The following is a 12827-nucleotide window of genomic DNA, read 5'->3' as shown; positions in this document are numbered from 1 at the left end:
ACAAACATATGAGATTGTTCCTGTGTGAACAGTGGGTCATAGAAAATATCTAAAGAGAAATCAAAAAGTTTCTGGAAACAAATGAAGATGAAAACATATCACATAAAAACATATAGGATACAGCAAAAACTGTGTTAAGAGGAAAGATTACAGCAATTGTTGCTTACATCAAAAATTTAGAAATCCATCAAATAAATGAGCTATCAATGCATAAGTAGTACCTAGAAAAACAACACAAAATGAAACCCAAAACTAGTAAGAGAAAAGAAATAATTAAAATTAGAGAAGAAATAAATGAAATTGAAACAAAAAGAAGCAATACAAAAGATCAGCAAAACAAACAGCAGGTTCCTTGAAAAAATAAACAAAATAGAAAAACCATTGGCCCAAGTATCCAAAAAAATATGAAAAAGACCCAAATTAATTTAATTAGAGATGGAAAAGTAAATGTAGCAACAAACACTACAGAAAGAAGAAAAAGCATCAGATATTACTACAAAGAGCTGTATGCTAACAAACCTGGAAACCTAGAAGAAATGGATAGATTCCTGGACATATACAACTTACTTAAATTGGGACATGAAAACATAGAAAACCTAAACAGACCCATAACCAAGATGGAAATTGGATCAGTAATAAAGACCTCCCAACAAAGAAACTACTTAACTCCTGAATTCTACCAGACATTTAAAGAACTAACTCCAATTACTCTCAAGCTATTCATAAAAATTAAAAGGGAGGGAATCCCCCCAAATTCTTTATATGAAGCCAGCAAGACCTTGATTCCTAAGCCTGAAAAAGATACAACACAGAAAGACCAATTTCATTTCCCTAATGATTATAGACACAAAAATCGGCAACAAAATTCTAGCCAATCAAATCCAATAACACATCAGAAAGGTCATTCACCAAGACCAAGTGGGATTTATCCTTGGTATGAAGGGTGGTTCAGCATTTGCAAATCAATGTGATATATCACATTAACAAATTGAAGAACAAAAACCATATGATTATCTCAATAGATGCAAAGAAAGCATTTGATAAAATACAACACCCTTTCATGATGAAAACTCTGAGCAAATTTTCTATAGAAGGAATATTCCTCAACACAATCAAGGCAATTTATGACAAACCCACAGCCAGCATCATATTGAATTTGGAAAGATTGGAGGCATTCCCACTGGGGTCTAAAACCAGACAATGATACCCACTCTCATGATTGCTCTTCAAGATAGTCTTAGAAGTTTTAGTTAGAGCCAAGTGGCAAGAAAGAGAAATCAAAGAGATACATATGGGGAAAGAGGAAGTCAAAATACTCATATTTGCATTTGACAAGTTTCTATGTATAAAGGATTAAAAAGACTCCACCAAGATACTATAGACACATAGAAAAGTTTGGTAAAGTAGCAGGATATAAAATTGACACCGAAAAGTCAATAGCCTTTGTATGCACAGACAATGCCACGGCTGAGAAAGAACTTCTAAGATTAAGCTCATTCATAATCTCTAAAAAAATCAAATACCTTGGAATAAATTTAACCAAAGATGGGCAGTTCCAAGATGGTGGAATAGGGAGGGAGCTAATGATCTAGTTCAGTAGAAGATAGTTTAATAAAAGTAGAGATAGTGTAGTATTAGGAAAGAGTTAGGGGGAAAATGGCCGAGGAAACTCTGCAGTAATTAGAGGGGCACAATGGACTTATGTGGAGGGCATGGGCACCCACGGCTCTGACTCCAGCTGTCAAGAGCTTCTGCACCGATGCTGGAAAGCAAGGTGAGATGAGACCACAGTAGCCTAAGGCAATGGTGGAAAAGTGGTAGGAAGAGCCTAGAGTTAACAAGGCTTGAAGTCCCATGGGGGAAAGTACACCAGCCTAACAAGAGGAGAGAAAATATAAAAGGGACTGTACAGATACAATTCTCCTCAGTCACATTACAAAGGTGTATAAACCCATAGAGAGGGCATCATTTTGGACATATGTAACAGCTGTGCCAGCTCATGTCTGCACCTGGCAATCAACTGAGCAAAGAAAGCTGACTTTGGTGAGACTGTTAGTCTCACAGGAGACCAAGACCTAGTGACAGCATGGAGCTGCTAAACAGGGACTGTAAAAAAAAAAAAACTCAAGGTGTGTGGGAGAATGCACTGTGTGGCTGAGTCTTGGTGTGAGATGCCACAAGCGTGGGTGGCCCTGGCTACCCAGTGAGAGACATTGCAGGGGAATCTGAACTTACACTGAGGACTGCACAGATCCTTTGTGTGGTCCTTGGGACAGAGCAGACGGATATTATACCCACAGGGGCTACGCTTAGGCACTGATCACCATCAAGGAGAAGAGCACAGCTGAGCAGAATTATTTCCCTTCTGAAAAAGAAGGGGAGGGGAGAGGGTGTGGGAGAGGGAGACGGAGAGAGAGAAAGAGAGATGGAGACAGAGAGGGAGAGAATATTTACCACGCCAAACCTGATTGTGTCACCTTAGGCACACCCTTAACCTGGAAGAACTGTACAGAACTCTCTGGCCATACCCACCACAAGCCACTAGAGATTCACTGAAAGCAGACAGCCCACTTATCTACAAAGTCATAGTACCATGAAAAAAGCCACAACAGCGGGAAAAGAAGAAGAAGAAGAAGAAGAAGAAGAAGAAGAAGAAGAAGAAGAAGAAGAAGAAGAAGAAGAAGAAAAACTTGTTGTAACAAGTTTCCAACAATGCAACAACTAAGGAAACAAGAACAAGGAAGACATCGTGATGCTCCCAAAAGAACATGACACTTCAATACAAAATTATGAAGACAATGAGATAGAAGAAATGCATGTGAAGAGATAGATAGGCCTGGGCCTCTGAATTTACAAGGCCTAAAGCCCACCAGATTATTATCAAGCCCCTTCTATCAGGTTCTATTTGCCTCTCAATCAGAAAAATTACTTGTAGCTTAGACAGCACCTTTCTTAGCTCCTCTAATAATGACTCTGTCCTTTGTTCTAGGCCCTGTCTAGTGCACTTGGGCCTCATTCCTTTGTAATCATAACCTCTACTCTACCACCAATGGCTCTACTCCCAACCTGTGTGTACTGATGGTCCTCTTCCCCACTTAATGCTGTATAATTGTTCAAACCTGGTAAATGCCACTCTTAGGATCATTGGTTACTATCCTCACCCTGTCTTTTATGACCTTGTCTAAATATGATCAGAGTCGGCAAACTTGGAAGGCTTCCATAGCCTTGGCAACTCATGACGACAGCCTAGGGTGGTTACTGGCGCCATCAACTAGAGTGTCAATTTGTTGGGTCAACAACAGGAGCCACTGTGGGATCTCTGTCCTTAATGTGCTGTACATTGTGATTTAATGCTATAACTAGTACTCAAACAGTATGTTTCACTTTGTGTTTCTATGTGGGTGCAAACTGTTGAAATCTTTATACTAAATTGATCTTCTGTATATAAAGAGAATTGAAAATGAATCTTGATGCAAATGGAAGGGGAAAGGGAGCGGGAGAGGGGAGGGTTGCGGGTGGGAGGGAAGTTATGGGAGGGGGAAGCCATTGTAATCCATAAGCTGTACACTGGAAATTTATATTCATTAAATAAAAGTTAAAAAAAAAGAATACTTAGATGTAATCAAAAGCAAATGTATGAACTACTGAAATCCATGTAGGACATGAAAGAAAATATCTCTCATTAAAATGAAATTTTAAAGAGGAATCAAAATGAAATGAAGAATTCAATAGGACAAATTAAAAAAAAACTCAGTTGAGAACCATAAAAAGAGAATCAGTAAGGCAGAAGAGAGAATATCAGACTTAGAAGACAGAGCACAGGAAAGTATACAGTCAAACCAAAGACAAGAAGAGGAAATTAGAAATCTAAAAAATATTGTTGGGAATCTACAGGATACTATTAAAAAGCCCAACATTCTGGCTCCAAAACTTCCTAAAGGCTTGGAGACAGAGAAAGGATTAGAAGGCCTTTTTAGTGAGATACTAGCAGAAAGCTTTCTGGGTTTGCAGAAGGAAAGAGACATCAAGTACATGAAGCACAAAGAACCCCCAGTAAATATGACAAAAAGAGATCCTCACCACGACACATTGTAATTAAACTCACCACAGTGAAATGTGAAAGGGAGAAACCCCAGATTACACTTACAGAATCACCAATTAGACTCACAGCAGACTTCTCATCAGAAACCCTACAGGCTAGGAGGGAATGGCGAGACATAGCCCAGGTACTAAGAGAGAAAAACTGCCAGCCCAGAATATTATATCTGCAAAGCCCTCATTTGTGAAATAAGGTGAAATAAAGACCTTTCATCGCAAACAGAAATTGAAATAATTTGTCACCACTCATCCAGTCTTGCAAAACATGCTTAAAGACGCGTTACACACAGAAACACAGAAACATGGCCATCAATACAAAAGAAGGTAAAGGAAGGAAATCTCACAGCAAAAGATCACAGGAAGTTCAAAGCATATATTAGAAAATATCTTTGGAAAAATGGTAGGACAAAATCACTACTTATCAATAGTCACATTGAATGTAAATGGCCTCAACTCTCCAGTTAAAAGGCAGAGACTGGCTGAATGGATTAAAAGCCAAAATCCTGGTATTAAATTGGAAATGGTATAGAAAATTAATTAATTTTTTAAAAAAATATTATGTAGGGTCTCTGTCTTTAATGTGCTGTACACTGTTATTTAATGCTATAACTAGTACTCCAACAGTATTTTTTCACTTTGTCAACACAAAGTGTTGGCAAACTGTTGAAATCTTTACTTAATATATATTAAACTGATCTTCTGTATATAAAGAGAATTGAAAATGAATCTTGATGTGAATGGAAGGGGAGAGGGAGTGGTAAAGGGGAGCGTTGCGGGTGGGAGGGAAGTTATGGAAGGGGGGAAGCCATTGTAATCCATAAACTGTACTTTGGAAATTTATGTTCATTAAATAAAAGTTTAATAAATGAAAAAAAGCCAAAATCCATCTATTTGCTGCTTACAAGAAACACATCTTTCCAACAAAGATGCATACAGACAGAAATGAAAGGTTGGATAAAGATATTCCATGCCAACAGAAACCAAAAAGAGCTGTCATAGACATCTTAATATTAGACAAAATAGACTGACAGAAAAACTTTTAAAAAGACAAAGAGGGGCACTATATAATGATTAAGGGATCAATTCAACAGGCAGGTGTAACTATTATAATTATATATGCACCTAATTACAGGGCACTGAGCTATGTTAAGGGACTTAAAGGAAGACTTAGACTCCAATACAACAGCATTGGGGAACTTCCATACTCCACTTTCAGCAATGTACAGATCAACCAGACAGAAAATCAACAAGGAAACAGCAGATTTAATCGGCACTCTAGATCAAATGTACCTAACAGATATCTACAGAACTTTTCATCCTACACTTAAAGAATTTACACTCTTCTCAACAGTGCATGGAACTTTCTCTAGGATTGACCACATACTAGGACAGAAAGCAAGTATCAGTAAATTCAAAAGAATCAAAATCATATCATGCATCTTCTCAGACCACAGTGGCGTGAAGCTGGAAATTAGCAACGCAGGAATCCCTAGAACATATGCAAACACGTGGAGTCTAAACAATGTGTTCCTGAACGAACAGTAGGTCATAGAAGAAATCAAAAAAGAGAAATAAAAACTTTCTGGAAGTAAATGAGGGTAACAGCACAACATATCAAAACTTATGGATACAGCAAAAGCAGTGTTAAAAGGAAAGTTAGAGCAGTAGGTGCTTACTGAAAAAGATGCAGAGAGAAAGAGAATTACAAACCAATTTCTCTGATGAACATAGACACAAAAATCCTCATTAAAATTCTGGCCAATAGAATTCAACAACATATCAGAAAGATCATCCACTCAAACCAATTGGGATTTATCCTTGGTCTGCAGGGATGGTTCAATGTTTACAAATCAATCAATGTGATACACCACATTAACAAACTGCAGAAGAAAAACCATATGATTATCTCAATAAATGAGAGAAAGCATTCGATAAAATTCAACACCTTTCATGATGAAAACTCTAAGCATATTGGGTATAGAAGGAACATTCCTCAACACAATCAAGGCAATTTATGAAAAACCTATGGCTAGCATCATATTGGATGGGGAAATGTTGGAAGCATTTCCATTGGGATCTTGTATCAGGCAGGGGTGCCCACTGTCACCATTGCTATTCAATATAGTACTGGAAGTTTTAGCCAGAGCCATTAGGCAAGAAAAAGAAATTAAATGGATACAAATTTTAAAAAACAAGAGATGTAAACAAGAATCAGGTTCTAAGATGCAGGGCATTATCTAGTGCTCTCTGGGGTTGGTTGCAATTCTGAAACATGATGGTTGTAGAGGACCATCCAATTGTGCATTGTCCACTATGTCAATCTGTTGCTCCTTTGATTCCCCTGACTCTTAGAGAGCAGGGATATAATAGAGTCTGCAGCTACTAAGAGTGGATTTCTGAAAAAGTGTCAGAAAAGACTCATTGTAAGAATTTCTGATGCCCCTAAAGGAAGAGACCAAATTGGAAGGTAGTACTAAAATTGAGAGCTCCATTTAGTAGCCATTCTCCCATTCTCTAGTTTATACTGTGGCTAGACAGTGTGCCAAAAGAAGATAAGCTTCTTCTTTATCCCATCTAGTCACAGAGTTTCCTGAGTATGTACGCTTTAGATTATTCTCTGTCATGCCCATGCATTCACCTCAAACCCCAGGATTCTATCACTCTTGGAGTCTGGCTCAAACTCAGGACTAAAGAGCACCTGGGGTCTGGATCAAATACTGGAATGGTCTGTAGAGGGGTTTTCCATGTGTCCTCAGACCCTGCGATTGATTTTAGATAAGGTGAGTCTTGAGAAATTTCTAGCTTCAACTTCAGTGTCACAGCAGAACAGGTAACCTGCCTAGTGCCTTGAAAGTTATAAATTGATAAGTTTAAAAAGCATAAAAGAGGAGTTAGGTGAGGTTGAGAGTACATTGCTTGATAGCAATTGAAACTAGAGTATCTGTATGTTTCTCTCTGTCTCTCTGTAACTGATTTTTTAAAAAAAAGTTCTTTAAAAGAAAGATAGAAGCTATCACTGTGGCACAGTGTGTTAAGCCTCTACCTGTGACATCAACATCCTTTATGAGCACAGTTTCAAGTTCTGATTGTGTTATTTCCATTCCAGCTCAATGCTGATGTACCTGGGAAACCAGTAGTAGATGGACCAAGTTTTTAGGACCCTGCCACCCATATTGGATACCAAGATGGAGTTCTATGTTCTTGATTTAACTTGGACCAGGCCCAGGCCATTATAGCCATTTGGGGAATGAACATGTAGATGGAATGCATTCTCTCTCTCTCTTTCCCTCTTTCTCTCTCTTTCTGTGTGTGTGTGTATGCACATGTGTCCCCTCATAACTCTGCCTTTCATATAAATAATTAATTAAAACAAAACAAAATACAGAACAATATGGAAAAATGTAAAAAGGAACAAAACCCCTCCAGAGTGCCATAGCCTCCAAGTATCTAAACCTGTCCCTACGGAACCAGAAGCCAGATGCCTGGGTCTGCCCAAGGAGATCTTTTGATGTCAGAACTAGAAGCAAAGTACCTCTTCCTGCCCCCAGACATGAGATCTGGAAGTTGAGTGCCTTATCTGCCCCTAGAGGCTGGATTATGAAATCTGGAGGAGAGACTCACATTTTCAGCCTGAAAGCCAGATCTGGGAGTTGGATCTGCGTCTCCAGGTGCCTGGGCCTATTTCCACTTTCTTTTTCCATCTTGCATGGTTCCCAGTCCTTTATCCCTCCCATCTTCATTCCAGGAGGTGAGTAGAAAGAAGGGTCAAATGGGAATGGAATAGTTCCAACCAGCTAATACAGGGATACAGGCACTTGTGAGGAGGCATCAAGAAGTAAGAGTTGGGCTACCCCTAGGGACCCTGACAAAGGCCAGCATTTCTCATATGCCTGAATGGTGGGAAAAATGAAATGACTGGATATCAGAATGCCTACATGTCCAGGCACATAAAGCAACCATGCACTGGCACCTGTTCACTGTGGGACAACTTCAGCTCCCCTCAACATGTTAATGTGTTCAGGGATGTGAAGTGAATAGACACTGGCAGACCAACATGTTCAGGAATGCAAGGCAACCAGACACTTGCACCTGTGAATCTGATGCCAACTCTCACCAATATGCTGATTAATTTAGGCACATGAGACAATAAGACACAAGCCTCTGTGTGCTACAGGCCTGTCACCAGCTTTCTTCTGTGCACTGATATGAAGTTACTGAACACTAGTGCTTTCCCACTGTGGACCTGGTTCCATGCTCTTCTGAACATGCTAGTGAATTTGAGAATCTAAGGAGGTTGCTGGAAACCTAGACTTGCATGTTTCTGAGCATTTGATACTAGACAAGTATACTCTACAACATGCTGTAGACTCTGTGTGTAAAGAGATAGGCAGGCATGCATTGGATAGCAAAGACTGAACTTGTCCCTCCTTCCTTTCTATGTGTTCCTTCTCACCAACCCTCCTGATGCATCTGGCCAATTAACACACCAGCCTTTCCAATGTATTCTTCCCCCTTGCAGCCTCTGTTCCAACTGGTGCATAGCCTCCATCAACCATGGTACCAAACTAGACCAGGTGCAGATAAAGAAGTGTTCCAACAAAAGACAATCATTATTGTCCTCTGCTGATACTGACACAATGCAGCATGTTCCAGTGTTGTGAAGAAAAATGGTCAGAAATCAAGAGGAGACAAAAGATCTTAAATGCAAAACAAGTGGGGAAGAAGCAGGTGTAGTAATCTCAGCAACTGGCATGAATAAGGTTTCCAACTCCATTCCAGTTGCTTAATCCATCTTTCAAATTGTAGAATCATGATGGGGCGATGTAGAGACAGCTGGCTTAGAGAAATCTGTAGTTACACTTAGTCTAGCTCCTTGTCTTCATCTATGTAAGAAAACAACTGGGAGCTATATATAGAAGCAAGAAGAAAAGCAGAGTTTATTGAAAAGCAAAGAAATAGTACATACTCAGCCAAGACAGTAAGAAATTTCAGGAGAGAGAATTGCATGCAGCAAAGCTAGGTTCCCGTTTTTATAGGATAAGGGGTGATGCACAGGGCAGACTCTCATGGAAAGTCCAAATGAGATTTGGAGTATGCCTTAAGCACACACAATAGTCTTCAGAAAGGTGTCTTGCATCTGGTTCAGGTTGGAAAGTAAGGCTTAGATGCATGATGAGGAGTGGGTGTGTTGAGTATTCAGTCATGTTAGCTGGCATGGATGGTGATGACATATGGGTACTGAGCACAGTATGGGTGTTGGCAGTACATAGCACACTGTCACTCTAGCTACCTGCCTATCAATGTCAATACCATAAACTCAGTTAATTCATGTCATAAGTCTGAGAGGAAAATATGGTACCAAATCTTTCAGAAAAGCACATAGAAGAGGATTTTTGTGTTCTCATCTTTGATATAAATTTAATTTTTTAAAATTATAACTGAAATATAATGATTGTATGAAAATATTCCCTTCTACTCCTTACTTTCAATTTAGGCTCTTTTGCCTAACCTAAGAACTGGAAATGTTCCATATTCATGGATTGGAAGAATCAATATCATCAAAATGTCCATACAGCAGAAAGCATTTTACAGATTTAATACGATCAATCAAAATACTGAGGACATTCTTCTTAGACCTAAAAAGATGATGCTAACATTCATATAGAAACATGAGACCTTAAATAACAGAAGTGATCTTAAACAATAAAAACAAAACTACAGGCATAACAGTACCAGATTTCAACACATTCTACAGGGCAGTTATTATTAAAACAGCCTGATACTGGCACAAAAACAGATGTTTATAAAAATGGAACTGACTAGAAACTCCAGAAATCAATCCATGTACCTACAACCAACGTACCTAAAAATAATCATGGGAGCAAAGACAGTCTCTTCAAAACATAGTGCTGGGAAAACTGGATCTCCATGTGGAGAACTATGAAGCAAGACCTCCACCTTACACCTTAAACAAAATCCCTACAAAATGGATATAAGGCCTATATCTACAAACTGATATCATCAAACTACTAGAGAACATTGGAGAAACACTGCAAGACATTGGCATAGGCAAAGACTTCTTGGAAAATACCCAAATACAGTCAAAGCCAAATTAATAAATGAGACTACATCAATCTGAGAGGCTTCTGCACTGCAAAAGAAACAATCAGAAAAGTGAAGATAAAACTGACATAATGCGAGAAAATATTTGCAAACTATGCAACTGATAAAGAATTAATATCCAGGATCTACGAAGAGCTCAAGAAGATCCAAAACATGAAAACACACAATCAAGTTAATAAATGGGAAAAGGAATTGAACAGGCATTTTTCTTTTTTTTAGAAAAATTTATTTAATATATATAAATTTTGAAAGTACAACTTTTGCCTGGTGCCATCTGACTAGTCCAAGTGATCAATTTCAGTTCACAATTGTTCACACTGATTGGTCTAAGAGTCAAAGGAATCACATAAAAAAGACTAGTGTCTGCTAATACTAACTGATAGAATAAAACAGGGAGAGAACGATCCATCATGGGAAGCGGGATACACAGCAGACTCATAGAATGGCAAATGTCCTAAATAGCACTCTGGCTTCAGAATCAGCCCTTAAGGCATTTGGATCTGGCTCAAGAGCCCATGAGAGTATTGTAGGCATGGAAAGCCAAGACACTCTGGCAAAAAAAAAAAAAAAACAAAACCTAAATGAAAGATCTCTGTTAGTGAGATCCCAGTGGGAAGAACGGGGCCATCAAAGAAGGAGGTACCTTTCTCCGAAGGGAGGAGAGGACTTGCACTTTCACTATGACTCTGTCAGAATAAGATCGAAGTCGGAGAACTCAAAAGGCTTCCATAGCCTTGGCAACTCATGACTAGAGCCTAGGGAGATTACTGATGCCATAAACAAGAGTGTCAAATTGTTAAGTCAACAGCAGGAGTCACTGTGTGCTTACTTCTCATGTGGGATCTGTCCTTAATGTGTTGTCCAATGTGAAGTAATGCTGTAACTAGTACTGAAACAGTATTTTACACTTTGTGTTTCTGTGTGGGTGCAAACTGATGCAATCTTTACTTAATATGTACTAAATCAATCTTCTCTTTATAAAGATAATTGAAAATGAATCTTGATGTGAATGGAAGGGGAGCAAGAGTGGGAGATGGGAGGGGTGTGAGTGGGAGGGAAGTTATGGGGGGGAAGCCATTGTAATCCATAAACTGTACTTTGGAAATTTATATTTACTAGATAAAAATAATAATAAAAAAGAAAGTACAACTTTTGGATTATAGAGGCTTTCCTCCCCCAAATCCCCCTCCTATTTGCAACCATCCCTTCTCCAACTCCCTCTCCCATTCTATTCTTCATTAAGATTCATTTTTAATTATCTTTATATACAGAAGATCAACTTAGTATATACTAAGTAAAGAGTTCAACAGTTTGCACCAACACAGGATTACGAAGTCTAAAGTACTGTTGAATACTAATTTCACCGTTAATTCCCATAGTATAACATATTAAGGACAGAGATCCTACTTGAGGAGTAAGTGCACAGTGACTCCTGTCATGGATTTAACAATTGAAACTCTTATTTATGACGTCAGTAATCGCCCAAGGCTCTTGTCATGAGCTGCCAAGGCTATGGAAGCCTCTTGAGTTTGCCAACTATGACCTTATTTAGACAAGGCCATAATCAAAGTAAAAGTTCTCTCATCCCTTCAGAGAAAGGTACCTCCTTCTTTGATGGCCTATTCTTTCCACTGGGATCTCATACCTCATTCACACAGATCTTACACTTGGGTAATTTTTTTTTTTTTTACCACAGTGTGGTGGCTTTCCATGCTTGAGAAACTCTCGTGGGCTTTTTAGCCAGATCCAAACAACTTAAGGGCTGATGCTGAAGCCAGAGTGATATTTAAGGTATTTGCCATTCTGAGTCTGCTTTGTATCCCACTTCCCATGTTGAGTCATCTCACGTTATTAGTTCTATCAAGTATTATTAGTGGACACCGGTCTTATTATGTGATACCTTTGACGCTTAATCCTATTTTTATGATCAATTATGAACTGAAACTGATCACTTTTAGTAAGATAGCATTGGTACATGCCAACCTAATGGGATTTGGAGTACCATGGCACGTTTCTATCTCTATCATTAGGGGTGAGTCTGAGTGAGCATGTGCTGAACTGTACATCTCCTTCTTCTCCTATTCCTACTCTTATTTTTAACAGGAATCAATTTTCAGTTAACTTTAAACACCTAAGAATAATTATGTGTTAATTAAAGAGTTGAACCAATGGTTTTAAGTAGAAAAAGAAAACACTAAAAGAATAAAATAGTAAGCTGCTCCTTGACAGTCAGTGCAAGGGCTGATCAAGTCATTGTTTCTCATAGTGTCAGTTTCACTTCTACAGGTTTCCTTGCGGTGAAAGTCAGTTGTCACCGATCAGGGAGAAATATGATATTTGTTCCTTTGGGACTGGCTTATTTCATTCAGCATGATGTTTCCCAGATTCCTCCATTTTGTTGCAAATGACCAGATTTCATTTTTTTTTTAGTGCTCTATAGTATTCTGTAGAGTACATATCCCATAACATATCCCATAATTTCTTTATCCAGTCTACTGTTGATGGGCATTTAGGTTGATTCCAGGTCTTACCTATTGTGAATTAGCTGCAATAAACATTGAGGTGCAGATAGCTTTTTATTTGCCAATTTAATTTCCTTTGGGTGT

The sequence above is a fragment of the Lepus europaeus genome, chromosome 15 (genome assembly GCF_033115175.1).
Source record: "Lepus europaeus isolate LE1 chromosome 15, mLepTim1.pri, whole genome shotgun sequence".
Taxonomy (NCBI): Eukaryota; Metazoa; Chordata; class Mammalia; order Lagomorpha; family Leporidae; genus Lepus; species Lepus europaeus.
This window is presented reverse-complemented; position numbering follows the sequence as displayed.